Below are 14,433 nucleotides of genomic sequence, written 5' to 3' on the forward strand. Positions count from 1 at the left end.
TATTCTATCTGTAGGCATTTTTAGGTTGGACTGGAGCAGGGGGAAAAAAGAAATGAAAGAAAGAAAAAGAAAACCTGTTTGTACAAAGAAAGCCTGCTTGGCTTATTGCCAAGAAAGGAAGTGTCATAAACTGGGTAGAGTTTGAAAGCAACACAAACCAAGCTAAAACCAAAGAAAGGAGGGGAAAACAACTCAACTTGAAAGCCCCAAATGAACCCCAGTTGCTTCAAAGCAATGTTAGTTGCTTTCAGATGTTTTTTAATTCATTTTTCCATGGGCCTGTGGTTTCTGTTTTTGTTGCCTGCTATAACTCGAAAGGAAAATAAAAAGCAGCAACATTCTACCACATTCAGGGAGACGGCGGCTGTGGAGACAGAGACAGAAGACCAACACAGTCTTTGTCACCGGATGAAGAAGCCTGTTTGCGTCTTCTCCAGAGCTCACTCAGCTACTATTTCTTTATGCAAAGGGGAAAATGTCATCATAAAAAGGGACAAGCAAGATGTGTACACCCGGTGGACAGAATGTTCTCCGCGGGCTTATCAGCCTCCAAGAGGGAGATAACTGGAGGTGAAGGGGACAGCGAGTGGTATGCAAAGTGGGAGGGAAGCAAGGGGGAAGGAAGCCTTTGACCTTGGAAGAGCTGAGTACTAGTGGAACAGAGGGAGGGCGGGCCAGGGAGCACCGAATGAGGAATTCCTTGCTGTAATATATTCGGGTAAAAATGGGGCTGTCATCTTGAGCTACAAGTTAGAAAGTTATTACTTTTAATATGCCACTACCTTAGGCCTATACTGTTATGTAAAAGAAAAATAACCTTGTGTGACAGTTTAACATTGATCGATGTGCCTGCCAAATGCAAAGAGATAAATAAGCAGGTGATGAATAAACAGCACTTCAAGTAAAGACATTACGCTGCATGCATAAAACGGCGCCAGGCACCTACGAGCTGTGGGTGGCCGAAGGTTGGCCATTTCATGCCCACTCAGTAAAGCAGACTTAATCGCTTCCAATATTTTCTGTTAAAAAGCACGCTTAATGAGCCAATTTCACAAGCCCAGAGAAACTGATTATTATCTCCGAGTTCCAACAGAGTTGGTTGTTTTCCAAGAGCCAGCTTTTTTTTTTTTTTTTTTCCTTGACGGGATGAAAACCTTTTTTAAAAAAGAGAGAGAGCAAAAGAGAAAGGGAGAGAGAGAGAAAGAGAGGGAACGCGGAGCCAGCCAGAGGGCACGGAAAGCCGGCTCACGGGGACGAGGCAGCCACTAGATGGCAGTGTTATCCCGTAGTCGGCGCCCCGGACGCAGCTCGAGCTGGACAGGAGGCTTCGGCTGAAAGATGGGACGGTAAATAAAGCTGAAAGCAGCTGCCTGAAGAGTTCATACCCTACCCTCCGCCCTCCGTGGACCCTTTGTCCACAATTATTCCATCCTCCAGCCCGTACAAGGCGAAGAGACAAAAGGGGCAGTCCCCGAACGGCCTCCCTCCCGCTAACAGCCCAGGGCTCCGATTACTCTTCTATGCTGCCGCTTTGCACAAAGTCCCCGGGTCCTTTACCCGGTTAGGGCTTAGTTCTCCCCTGTGTTTTTCACCCTGAGGGGTTTGCAATTCCTGTACCCCCTCACAAGGGGCTTAAATCCCAGGACGAGGTGGCAGTTAAGTTTTTCACCGTTTACTTTGGGGCAGATTCCTTTTTTTCTTGCCTCCTTCTCTTACACACTCTTTTTTGCCCTTTTAGTAAAATGTGTGGAGGAAAGGAATTTGGCCTCAAAGGCACATAGGGCCTAGAGAAAAGACTGAGAGTAGGGAAGAGGACAGGGACCGCCCCCTTAGGAAGCCAGTTGTCTTCCAAACAGCATAATTGTGCGTCTTCCTTCATCTACACAACAGGGTAAAAGCCACAGAAGAAAGCATTATTTTCACCAACTGCAGTTATTCAATCATCACTAGAAGGGACGACCCAGCAACTAGACCTCAGCATATAATTAACTCAGATATTAAAAAAAAAAATTGAAATGAACTGTTGTTAGGTTCTAAATTGAGATGCAAGTTAATTATTTATGAATATTCATAGAAAACTTGAACAATTTCCAAACTTGGCCTTTAGTTTCTCATCAGTTAACCAAATAATTGATGCTTTTTTTTTTTTTCAGTAAGATACATTTTTATAGATGTGCAATGCAGCTGTCAAATTCATTAAGATTTTTGGAATTCATTTTGTCTCCTAATGAATCAAAAGAGAATAGACTTGTTGACAGAGGAAAAATTATTTTCATCTTATTTTTCCTTCTAGTCACCTATAAGAGAAGAATGAAATCATATTCAGCAAAGATTGGGCAATCATGGGAAAGAAAACTGGGATACTTGAGGTACTTTCAGAAGAAACAGATTAAAATCCAACCTTCTGTGTGTGGACAGAGGCAAAGAGGGGGAGCAGGCGGTGTTTAAACAGAGGGAGGAGGCCACAGATGGGAAACTAGTAAAAGCAAGAAGGTACCCAACTCCCAGGAACTTATTATAGGTCATTGTTGTCACTATTCTCATTAGTTACTCTGAACAACAACAACAAAAAAAAACCTTAGATGTCCCCAAGTTTCACTTCAACATTCTAGTCCTTGCCTCTCCTCCCTGCCTAAGACACCCAGCCCCCTCTCCACATTTAAACCTCTTCCATCCCACTGCCAGGGAGCCAGTTACCAACCAGAAAAACTCACCTCTGCGGACATACTATCAGCCTCATGGGATATTTCCACCGACTGCAGATCTTGGTACCTGGGGTACAGCCAGCTACACATTAGGGTCACTCAGAACAAAGATAAAGTGACTCCTCTGCTAGTCCAGTGTCTAGGACCCCATGCTCCCAATGCGGGGGGCCTGGACTTGATCCCCAGCCAGGGAATTAGATCCCACATGCCACAACTAAAACTCAGCACAGCCAAATATTTTTTTTTAAAGGTGTAAAATGGAAAACATATCTGGACACTAAATCTTTAATTGAAAACAAAATACAGCAAACATAAGAAAGGATTAACAGGAATGTGTGATAACCCATATTAGAAATCTGTCATTTTGGTGATTTAATTCACCCATAAAAATCCTGTCCTGTTTTGTGCCAGGCGTGGCGCTGGGTGCTGGAGACAGAGGCTCATGTGTCCCTCTCAAGGAGCTCACTGGCTGGTGGTTCCAATTCGGTGATGGAACAGAAAGCCACACGTGCCCAGCAGTGGGGCCCACGTCCTAGGAGGCCCTGAAGGCTCCCACGGTGGAGGGTGAGTTGGTGGAGAGTAAATTAGTTTCCTAGGGCTACCCTACCCAATGACCATAAACTGGTTAGCTTAAGATGACCGCTCCGGAGGCGAGGCAGTCTGAGATCAGTGTCGACAGGGCGAGTTCCTTCTGCGGGACAGACGGAGCACCGCCCCCGGCCTCTCTCTTAGCCGCCGGTGGCGTAGCAGTGTTTGGTGTTCCCCGCTTTATCGGTGGGGCTTCCCGGATGGCAATCCACCTGGCAATGCAAGAGATACAGGAGAGGCGAGTTCCATCCCCGGGTCGGAAAGATCCCCTGGAGAAGCAAATGGCTACCCACGCCACTGTTCTTGCCTGGGAAAGCCCACGGACGGAGGAGCGTGGAGTACAGTCCACGGGGTCAGGAGGAGTCAGACACGACTGAGCACACACGAGCACACGTTATAGACGCATCACTCCCGTCTCTGCCCGTCTTCAGAAAGTCTTCTCCTTGTACGGGTATCAGTCATGTTGGATTTAGGGGCCCATTCTAATCCAGTATGAGTTCACTGTAACTAATGACATCTGCAAAGACCTTATTTCCTAGTAACATAACATTGTGCAGGTCCTGGAAAACATGAATGGTGGGGCGGGGCATACTATTCAACCCAGGACAGAGGACATGTCAGGCAAGGATGCCCAAGACAGCAGAAGAGCCTGAGAGTTGTGATTGGCTCCTTGCAGTTGCCGAGTAAGAGGCAGCAGAGGCGTAGAGGAAGGTAGACTTTAAAAGCGAGGCTGAAATGGATCTAAAGGATCTCAGGACAGCTACTGAATACTGCGCTGAAAGGTGGCTAAAAAAAAAAAAACACAGGTGGGTTTTAACTAAGTAAATACTAAAACCACACTGTCAGAAGCAGATATTTGAAGAGAAACACAAGAGGAGGCAGAGGTACCAGCTGGGGTGGTGTGACAGTAATGCAAGATGAGACTGTTATAACACAGGGCCGAAGAGGGGGAAAGGAGGAAATGCAGTTTAAATTGTTTTAATTAATAAATAATCACTGACAGAATTGTAAGTGGGTCAGATTAACAAAATACATGTTGTTGGAGAAGGAGGGTGTCGAAAGCTGAGAAGGGTCCCAAACTCAAGCCAGAATTTTGGCACGAAAATGCAAGGTGATTAGCAAATCTTTAAGCAAAGTCAGAGATAGATTTTTTAAAAAGAACAGACTTGAGCACATTGAAAATTGGTTCAATTTTGTGTATGTTGAAAATATACATATAAAAATATACATACATGCATTCACGCACACACACACACATATATATATGTGTGTATATAAGTTGGTATAAGAGGCTGGGATGGAAACACACATCTGGATGGAGAGCCCTCAAATTAGATGTGAGCAGGAGCTCCCTCAGAGGGTAGGGGGAAATGCACGAGACAGGAGAGTTGGAAGAAGGAAGGAATGGTTCTCAGCGCCAAATGCTGAAAAGAATTCACAATGGTACTGAGAAATTCAAAAAGAAAGGAATGGAAAAGAGAATATTTAGACAGTGAGTCCCCCTTCCTGGCACTTAGCTATAAAGGGGAAAGGAAAGACAAAGCAGATGGTAATGGGAATATTGGAAAATAAAGCTGGATGTCATTGAAGGATGGGTTGATGATGTGTTTGCTTGCAGAGAGAGTGAGTTAAGCATTTTTATATATAGATATGAAAATCCTGTAGAAAGGAATAAAGAGACAAGTGCAAGAAGGAATAATCAAGAATGTAAGACAAATGGGCCCCTTTCTATGTCTCTAAAACAAACCCACCCATCAGACCCGGGTTATCTTATCTCACAGAGTTGTTGGGAGGATCATATGAGATAATGATGTGAAATCACTGAAAAATCAATTTAGGATGGTGCAAATTCCCAGTTATTATTTAAATGATGGTGTTTACAGTGTTGAAGTCCTAAATGTGTGATAGTTTTTGTTTTTATCAAGTTTGCATAATCTGCAGAAACTAGAACTCTCAGTGCAAACCTCCACTCTCCCCCGTTCAAGCCAGGAACGGGCAACTCTGAGGCTTCCCGTGTTTTGAAGTCATCCCACCCAGAAGATTTCCCTGCAGGGAAAGAGAAAGCATTTGGAGATCTGGCATACTTCAATATTCTTCCTTTTTCTGACACAGAAACCATGGCACGTGATGCCAAAACTGTACTTTCCAGAACCCATCATAGATATCTGTTCCCTGGATGTATACCAATTAGATTAAGGCTTCACAAATCCATCAAGAAATTCAGCACAAGGCTTTCCCTCCTTGTGGCACATTAGTGGATTTTTACTCTGACACACTCATGGAGAACACCAATATAATATTTAATTGATAACTAAGGTGAGACTTTCACCCTTATCTGAGATCTCTAAATAATGAAGCTACAGCTACAGATAGCAACTTGACCCCAAAGAGATTATGAAGAGGGAGGAAAAAGAGCAGTATTTCCACTCTACACAGAACACTTCATTAAAAACAATCCTCAATAAATACTGAAACAAAGGTACTTCTCTCTCATTTATAACCAACCCACTCACCTTTTACTCATTGATACGTTCAATGACCAGTGTGTTTGCAGTACTTCTAAGTACTCATGTTCTGTCTTAAGTGGTCAGAAGGATGATCGCAGAACAAGATCCTCAATTGTAATAAATAGAACACTACACACGTAATACATGCCAGCAAAATGGGTTGTGATATTAAGTCAACTAAGACCAGAATTCAATTCAACAACAACAACAAAAAGCCCTCAAGCACCAAGCTAATCATTAGCTCTGATTTTTTCCCTATTATGAAATGCATATGCTGATAATTAATATAACGTATGAGGACAATTTCTATGGAAATACCAGAGGAAAGCTAGTGTGGTGCACGTGATTCTTATCAATCCTAATGCAGCAGAAGCTCCTATCTGTTCCATCAAGGTTCAGACCATTTTAAAACATACTTCAAGTACTTAAATCAATTCTCTGCTTTCTGTGTAAATTTGGGGGGAAAAAAGTCATTTCTGAGATCTAAAATTTAAGCTAAGAAACGAAAACATGAAGGGCACAGACCTGCCAAAAGTGCAGATGTAGCAAAGGACAGACAGCTGCAGCTCTAATTATGTATTAATCTTACATACTCTATACATGAGTACAGAAAAGCTCAACTGCTGCAGTATTTAGAAAACTATAATAATGGACGTAATTAGAAAGAAAAGGAAAGTAACTTAAGAGTGGCCACAAAACACATAATTTCCAGAAAATGCAAAAACATACAATAGATTAGCTACTTGAGTTTCTCAAATTGAGACTTCTACTCAAAATCTTGAGTTACAAAAGATGTAAATTTCTCCATAATATTAAAGAACAATAACCCATGATTTTTTTTAATCTATAAAGTGAGCAGATGACATTCTCACATTATTTTCTCAGAATTATTAGGACAGGAATAAGTAAATTGATTCGTCAAGAGATTACCCTTATATTGAGATAAAGACTATAATTAAAGAGAGATCTCTGTGAAGTGTTATAATAATCAAGATAATATCTTGGTTTAATATATTTTAGAAGTAAAACTAACAGCACTGCCAGTATGCTATTACACTCTCCTACATAAATACCATGATTCTGTCTGTAAAGCACATTGGTATGAAGTGCCAAGATTTCCATATTTAATGTATTCAAAAATGTCTAGATTAAAATATATTAATATTTTATGGAATATATACATAAAATATATACAAAATAAATGTGTGCATGTGGCCCTCCCCTGCAGGGGTTGGGAGGAAAAGTTGTGGCCTTTTTTGTTCTGAATAGCTTACTTGAGCTTCTGTTTTCATTTCTAAGCTCTAGTCCACTGAAAGTATGTAAAGGCCTAATGCATCAATAACTAATCCTGACTGAGTTTAACATTGTATCTATCCATATAAAATACTTTAAAGTCTACCTTATTTGAAAATACTAAAAGATGCATTCTGAAACTGCTTATAAAGGTGACAGCCTGGCACACAGTAGGTGCTCAACCAAGGCTTACAGAGTGGGCCAGTGGGGAGAATGGCATGTGCCAATGGGGAGAAGTCACCGCCCTACGTCAGGCACCACGCCCTCCCCTGGGCAGCCAGTTAATCTTGCATCCGTTAGAAGATTCCCCTCTTTAACTTTACTGCAAGTATCTTAATGGGCATCCCTTTCAAACGTGAAAACAAAAACAAACACAACCCTCCTTGAAAGGAGGTCTTAAATGGTGGCATCAAAGAACATGTGGCGTTATATGGACTGTAGCCCACCAGGCTCCACTGTCCACGGGGATTCTCCAGGCAAGAATACCGGAGCGCACTGCCATGCCCTCCTCCAGGGGATCTTCCTGACCCAGGGATTGAACTTGTGTCTCATGTCTGCTGCACTGGCAGGCAGTTTCTTTACCACTAGCACCACCTGGGAAGCCTCTGGAAACTGGGTAACAAGTATCAAAAGACTAGATTGATGTTTTGGGTTTTTTTTTAACCCTTCATAACATGGAATACCAAAATGCCATTACATTTTGACTCTGAGAAAATATACATCCTCCCAAAAGGGTCAGATTTCCACACCATAGTGGCAGGTCTACTGGAAGCTTGATTCCCAAACTCTGAAGTTACGAACTTTAAGTCTCTATTTCCTCCCCTAAAATGCAGATACATAAGTAAATCTGTGAGTTTGTACCCCCCTAAAATACAGACACATAAGTAAATCAAGAGTTTGTACTGAGGATTACAAGAATAACATTTGTAGCTTAATCTAGGTATCCTATATATGTCAGACTCCCTCTCCTTGACCTTTTCTCATTAAAAATAATAATTAAAAAACACACTATACTTCACTGCTTTCTTAGGCAAGATATAAATAACCAAACTAATTTTCCTTGACTTCTCTCAGCCAAGTGATACTAATACATTATTTTATAACATAACCATAAAATAGTGTTTTGTTTACATTCTAAAAAGCTTTCTCATATAAGATACACAAAATTTTTGCTTTCATCATTTATGGAGAATAGTTTTCTCTAAGTATATTCATTTTCCTTCATTTTTTAATAAAATTATAAATCTAATAACCAAAATTATGCATATTATAGTAATTTTTAAAATACATTAAAAAGCACAAAGAAAATTTAAGAACCCATAATCCTCTTACTTAGAGATAGTAACTGCTAATTTGGGGGTTTTATTTCTATTCTAAAAATGTGATGGGATAATTCTCTGCATGCTGCTTTGTAACCTTTTTACATTTTTAAATATTTTATGAACATTTTGAAGGCCTGAATATTATTAAATATCCTATATAACATATAATATAAAGATCATTTTATGGCTCCCTATTATTGTATTTCCTGTATATACCATGAATTATTTAATTGAAATCATATTATTAAACATTTAGAGCTGTTATCATTTTTAAGCAAGAGTGATATATTGAACCACCATGTACTCATGACCTAGCTTCAACAATTATCAACTCATAGGTCAGCCTTATTTCATCTATATCTTCACCAATTCCCCACTTTAAAAGATAAGAACTTTTTAATAAACATAACTATAATACCATTGTCTCACTTCAAAAAATTAGCAATTATTCTTTCATATCATCAAATACCCAAGCAATGTTTAAAAATTGCTGATATCCCTGCCTTTCTTCCCTCCCTTTCCCCTACCTCCTCTCTTAATTGCTCAAATCAACATCCAAGTAAGGTCCACACACAGCAAATAATCTATAAATATCTTTTAATCAGCAGATTTCTTTCCATCTCTCTTTTTAAATTCCCTTGCAACTTATTCATTGGGGGAAAAAGAAGAAAATATTGGCCAATGAATCTAAAGTATTTCCTGTGTCTTGAATTTTGCTGATAGCATCATCATTGGTGTCATTTAACACGTTCCCCGACCAACTATATTTCCTAGAAATAGGAACTTAGATTTAGAAATTTTCTCAGATTCAAGTTCCATGTTTTGGCAATACTATTTCGTAAGTGGCATAGTTTGGTGCTATGGTGAGCTGCCATCGATTGGTACGTAATATTGGATTGCTGATCTTCTGTTCATATAAGGAGCCATCAATAATCAATACCTAGATCTACTAATCAGTATTATAAAACAGTTACACTCTAATTGAAATAGTTTTCCTAATATAAATAATATACAATAGCTAAAAATCTTAGTACTTGTTCACATCTATGTGCTCGTTTTATTTAAGAAAAATTCCTAAAAATTAAATATCTGAATCAAAGAAGATTTTCATTTGAAAATTTATATTGCCATACATATTGCCAAACTTACAGGTTACAAGTTATAACTAACATGAATCCCAGTATTGGGTCACTGTTGTTTTAAGCATTTCTGTAAATCTATTAAAACTATACTTTGCAATATTTTGCTTATCAATAGGACTAAGCATGCTTTCCTTAAATTTAAACTTGTATTTCTTCTTTTGTGATTTTCCAGTTCTTGTTCTTTGACAAAATATTTTGTTGGGTGTTTATATTTTTCTTTTTTTCCACTGATTTCTCAAATACATTAACTTTTATGTAAACATGATTTCTGATGAGTAGCAGTACTGTAATATATAAAGACTCCGTGTACCTGTAACATCCAATTACTCTCCAGCCTAACATTTTATTCAAGATCTGGTCAAAAATGGCAAAGCAGACATCTGCAAAATATGCTGAACTTGACTTATAATTTCAGGAATAGCATTTCAATCTGTTACAATGAAGGACTGAAGTAACCATTATCTAAGGTCTATCATTGTGCTCAGCAAATAATTTTCATTCCAAGTCTGTTTTTGTCTTACAATTTAAACATTACACCAATATACTTTAAAGAACACAGAACATTATATACACCAGAATATGACCTAAAAACCTCTATACCATCACATTAAATTTACAGATTCATTTATATCTTCACTGCAAATATTCTTTTCCCCCACCAAGAATGATAAGCAATAAGCATTGTTATTATGATGCACTTAAAAGGTAAAAGGAAGATATCCCAGCTGAATCACTATAGACATAGAGGTTTACTATTGTCATTTAAGAGTCCTTTACCTAAACATGCCACATGCCCTAGAACAGGCTCTAATTCTGGAATAAATACCCACAGAAGCAGTCATGCATTCTCAGTCCAGTTTTCCATATACATGTTATCTGAAAAGGGGAGGTTAAAGATAATTGAAAGTCCAGGATTGACATATTAGACTTTATGGCATACAAGCCCAAATCTAAAACTAGAAACAGTAATAATATTAATATTTAGTATGAGAAGTAGAATGTTAAATCTACAGAAGTGGGGAAAATGCTTAAAACTGAATGAAGTAGTTAAAAACTGCAATTAAGTCCTGGACATATCAGCATTCACATTTGTGCCTTAAGAACATGTAAATAAAACTAATTAGTGCTCAAGTCATTTAGTTACAAGCAGTGGCTAAACTTAGTTTCCCAATTTCAAGCACACATAATGTATAACATAGACAATATAGTTTCTTATAAAGAACAGAAAAGCAAGGCAAGAAGGGAAAAATAAGAGAATAAAAGGCAGGGAGGAAAATTTGCTGAGAAAATATTTTTCATTTCAGAGAAAACCATCTTTCAATTATAGTTAATCACATGCTCATTTGACTATAATCATCCTCATAACTGTCCACCTTTGAAATTTTAAGATGATCCTCATGTAATGTTTAAATAAACCCAAATGTTTCACAGTCATTTCCATAATACACTACAGACTGACACAATTGAAAATGTAGTCAAAATTCTAAACAAATTTCAAAAGTGAAAATAAATTCTCATCTCTTTGAAAATGAAAAATCTTCCTCTAGGACAGTTATTTTAAATCATGTCCTATCAAATCAGGTGAGAAAAGCCTAACTGCGTGACCCTGGACATTGTTTAAGCTTGCTAAACTCTGTATGAGAAGTAGTAGGTAACATGGGTCTCCCTTGTAGAGCTACTTTCAAGATTAAATAAAATAATATAAGTAGATATCTTCATACAGCAACTGACATAGATGTGCTCAGTGAACATTTTTATTGGTATTATCAGAGTGGTGATTATCACCATTATATAACCCAAAGTGTCTGGAAAGTTTTGCATCAAAAGAGTTTGCGATAAAAATACTTGACCTATAGAAAAATTCTGCTCACATGCTAAGAATTCCTATTATACAGTAGATCTGTTTTAAAGTGTTTTAATGGTTTTAATGATGGCCATAAACTGAAATCAGTAGTTCTTAATGAGAAGGCAGGATTTGGCCCCACCCCACCCCACCCCATCCAGGGGACATTTGTTCATGTCGGAAGACATGTTTGTTTGCTAAAAAGCAGCTCAGGAGAGGTTGCTACTGGCATTTATCCAGTGGGCAGAGGTCAGAAAACTATAGAGCACAGCCCCCAACAACAGAGACAATGGTGCCCAAATGTTAGCAGTGCTGAGGGTGAGAAAACATGCAGTGCAGTCAATACATCTAAAAGAAATAGTCAGGCCTTCCCCAAAACAAGTAACTTTTGAAAAACCCAATGCACTTTCTTCATTTATATTAAACTGCAATTGGATTCAGACATAATTTATACAAGTTCGCTTGATGCAATAGGGCTGACAAAGCTTAGTTTCATAATCTTACAAAGCTTAGTTTTATAACCAGAGTTAAACAACTTCCTATTTAAATATACATTAATTTATTATTCTTTTCTTAAATAATCTAGCAGCTTATTTATACCTTTTGGTGAAATTCTTAAGAGGCAGTAAGTAATTTCTTACATTTGATGTTTAATGTTTAAAATGTATATTTTTGTCTCAGTGATTTCAGTAGGAGAAAAAGTACACTTTGAATACATGTTAGCCATATGGAAAAGACAATGAGGTTTAGTAATTAAAACTGAAAAGGTAAAGAACTATGCAGTAATTAGAACACTGATTAATCAGCTGATAATTTTATCTTGATTAATGCTGCCAGTTTCTCTTCTTATTGACCTAGGAAAGGTAGGTTTAGACCAATTAAATATAAATTATTCTCCTTTTTTAACATTCTGGGAAGCTTCCAGTATTCTAAGTTACACTACATTTAAGAAGTACTATTGAAATGCTTTTACTAAATTGGGCAGCTCAACAAAAGATAGAATTAGGCTCATGTTCCAAACATGTTGATGCTTTTATCTAAGGCTAAATTATACAGAACTGCTTTATTTCAATATTATCCAGGGAATATTAAAAGTAGAATAAATTGCTATTTTTAAAAATCCTGTGATAACATTCAAACAGTTAATAAACAACTAGATACCTTATTCCCCTTACCATGTCTAACATGAGAAATTAAAAGAACTAAAGTCAAAGAATATAAGTAGTTATTATATTTCATGGAACCCCTGAGCTATGCTGGCTAACACACACACACACACACAACTGTTCTAGTATTAAGGAGATACATTCATCAGTTCTTAGCCAGTTTTCTTTTTTTCTTTTGCATCTTACAGGCTTTACTGAGATATAATTGGCATATAACATTGTATAAGTTTAAGTTATACAGTGTGATGATCTGTGTGTATAATGCAAAATGATTACCACAACAAGGATACCACATCCACCACCTCACATAGTTACCTCACATATTTTTTGCCCGTCTGGTGAGAACTTTTAAGATCTACTCACTGAGCAACTTTCAAGTACACAATATTGTTGTGTACTATATAGTACTATAGTCATCATACTGGATGTGAGATCCCCAGAACAAACACTTACCATTTACTATGTACTTAATATATGCAATGCTTTAAGCAGACTGGGTCACAATTCTCACTACTCTGTGGAGTAGGCACCAGCATTTCTACTCACTATTGAAACTAGACCTGGGGGTAACCAATTTGCCTCCTGGAGAAGGGAGTGGCAACCTATTCCAGGATTCTTGCCTGGAGAATTCCATGAAGAGAGGAGCCTGGCAGGCTACAGTCCATGGGGTCGCAGAGTCGGACACTACTGAGCGACTAATACACACACACACACACACACACACACACACACACACAATCTGCCTACAGGTACACAGCTGGAATGGGGTGATTTTCAATTTCTCTGGGACACAGGAAAGTGAGTAAGACAAACCATGTACTCAATGACTACATATCTCATAGGGGAAAGCAGGTAACACAACAACAGCATATTTAACTATAGGTAACTGTATTTACTTATTGTATCTAGTTGGAACTAGACATTAAAGTTACCATTTGAGATGAGCATTTTAGTAATTGCTTTTTTGTCATAGATTATTTTAATCTATGAAAGGCACTATTCTTTAATCTTTAAAGGCACATATTCTTAAAAGAATACAAAAATTGACTACATTTAACCAAAGTAGATACAACCTAGGACAGAATAGAGACATTAAAGAACCATGATAATTTCTTTAATCTCATCCACTAGAGCATTACTATGTCCCATAACATAAAAGATATGACAAATATGCTGCCCTGAACTTGGGTACCTTATCATTTTACTGGGAAATAGTTACAAAGTCTCTGGACTAATAATGGAGCAACAATAAATGAAATACAGTGAAACACCAGATTGAATATTATTGCAATCTCTAATTTCTTGTTCTCACCTTCTAATGTGGAATCCAATCTCACCTGTCTAGAGGTCCTTGATAGATCAATTTGTGAAAAACCAATTTCCTTCATCCTTTCCTGCCCCCATATTCTGATCCCTCAGTGTCTCTAGTCAGTGCCAAAGCTTTGAAGATGATAAAGTTGGCTAGCCTTCCGTGCTGGGCTTAGTCGCTCAGTCATGTCCAACTCTTTAAGACACCATGGACTGTAGCATGTCAGGCTCCTCCGTACATGGGATTTTGCAGGCAAGAATACTGGAGTGGGTAGCCATTCCCTTCTCCAGGGGATCGTCCCAACCCAGGTCTCCTGCACTGCAGGCAGATTTTTTACTGTCTGGCCCATGAGGGAAGCCCTAGTCTTCCATAGATGATTGTCTTTATAAGCTACAGTCTGAGAGGGAGACATCAAAGCGGGACTCTCAGTACTACATAGTCTTAGAAAATTCCCATACATACGTATGGAGTGCTTCCTTGAGGCCTCAGAAGGAACATGAAGATGATATTATAATAAAAACAGCAACCCCCCAAAACAGCTTTGCCTAACATTATCTG

The sequence above is a fragment of the Odocoileus virginianus genome, chromosome 2 (assembly GCF_023699985.2).
Source record: "Odocoileus virginianus isolate 20LAN1187 ecotype Illinois chromosome 2, Ovbor_1.2, whole genome shotgun sequence".
Taxonomy (NCBI): Eukaryota; Metazoa; Chordata; class Mammalia; order Artiodactyla; family Cervidae; genus Odocoileus; species Odocoileus virginianus.